Source organism: Populus alba, unplaced genomic scaffold (genome assembly GCF_005239225.2).
Source record: "Populus alba unplaced genomic scaffold, ASM523922v2 scaf254, whole genome shotgun sequence".
NCBI classification, from domain to species: domain Eukaryota; kingdom Viridiplantae; phylum Streptophyta; class Magnoliopsida; order Malpighiales; family Salicaceae; genus Populus; species Populus alba.
This window is the reverse complement of record NW_027340140.1, coordinates 1-1,721: the sequence shown is the minus strand read 5'-3', so window position 1 is coordinate 1,721 and position 1,721 is coordinate 1. Positions and strand designations below refer to the sequence as shown.

At 37.1% G+C, this 1,721-nt stretch overlaps 1 pseudogene; it reads left to right on the top strand.

The window, feature by feature from the left end:
* The first annotated feature begins 215 nt into the window (after nucleotides 1-215).
* LOC118062414 (uncharacterized) lies at nucleotides 216-967 on the top strand (annotated as a pseudogene).
* Nucleotides 968-1,721: the final 754 nt, after the last annotated feature.

The following is a 1,721-nucleotide window of genomic DNA, read 5'->3' as shown; positions in this document are numbered from 1 at the left end:
TTTCCATCACGTCTAATTATAAAGGACCAAATTGAAGCGGTAGTGTTAGCTGCAAGGTCAACATATAAGATCACAAACTTTGAAGACTGATTCGAGACTGAGGTAAAATTGGAAGACTGATATGTAAAGGACTAAATAATAATAATAATAATAATTGGAGTACATATAAAAAAATACAAAAGAAATGAAAAAGGTACAGCAATTCCTTTCTGGATAAAGCACAACCCCAGCCAAACAAACAAAATCCACACACAAGCCTCTCATTTTCTTTCTACACTACAAAATTTTTACACATCAAAACTCTATTAATAGAAGCGATCGCCGCGTCCAGCTTGTTATTTGAATTTCCCGAGAAACAAACGAATCCTTACCTATTTATCATAACTCATCCTCAGCTTGTTATTTGAAAAACTCTCTGTGTAGATAAAAGTTTATGTGTTTGTCCACTTTCTTCGATTTTATCGAAACCCAAAATCACGCTGGTCTTAACATCTCTAAACTCCCTATCTACACAGAGAGATAATTAGCCAAGGTTGTCAAATTTTTGAAGATTTAAGATTTCTGTTAAAAATCTAATAATCAAGAAATCGATAAAAATGATGCGAAGACAGAATCAAGATCAACAATCTCGTGTACTCGACGAGCTATCAGCGTTAGTATTCAATCTCCTCCGTTCACCATGGACGCCGATCTCGTTTTCTGATCAGTTTCCGGTGCCCTCCACGTCGGTGAGGAGGAGGTTGTCGGAAATAACGCCAGGGGAGTTCGCGTCGTTGCTATTTGGGATATCGTTGGCTTTGATGTTATGTGGATCGGTTACGTTTTTTATTGGGTTTTTGTTGATGCCTTGGGTTCTTGGATTGGTTATGGTGTTTTTATGTTGCTGGAATTGTTTCTACTGTCTCCATGCTGGGCCGCTCTATTCTTTGTTACGCCACGACTCCTTCTCCTCGAAAGGAGATTCCTGGTAATTAATTAAGAATTCCCTCTTTTATTCTTCTGGTTTGTTATGATTTGTGTGGTGTTTTGTCTGTTTGTGTGTTAATTTCATGAAATCTTCTAAGGAATCTTGGCTGGTTTCGTTTGGATATTGTGCTACTTTTCGTTGTCTATGTTTGTGCTCTTGTAAGGCTGTAAGTGGTGAAGAGAAGCAGCTCTGTTTTCTTAATTTGTATTTGGATGTGTTGGTCAGTAAACTTGGGAGGTTTTTTGGAATCGTGAAGATTGATAGGTTGAAAATGGATGTGCCATATCCTGTAGATTAATGTTTCTGTATGTGCTGATTGAATTATTATTATCTAATTAAACTGAAAAGGAGACTTTTTTTTTTAACTGTCCTTTTTATGGCCTCATCTTGATCAAAAAGGTCTAACTATCCTTAACTTTTTTTAGCCTCGGATTGTCGATTCTTTTGTTAACAGGAGTTATATTTGGGGATTTTGGAAACCATGTTGGATAGAAGATGTTTTTCGTCGGAAGAAAATTCCCTCCTTTCTGGAGCTAGAATGACAAGATTTCTCGAACCAATTATTTAAAACACATTATCATTCATTGCATCCTGTCTATCTCTGCCCATTCTGGTAAACCTGCCTTCTTGCTACCTGCTTGCTATCTAACATTTAAATACTGCTGTTATTTAGAACTCGACATTGGAATGCTGGCTAGATACTGAACACGAGGATGAGGAATAACTCAGTATTGGATCTTGGGTTTCGGTTCAT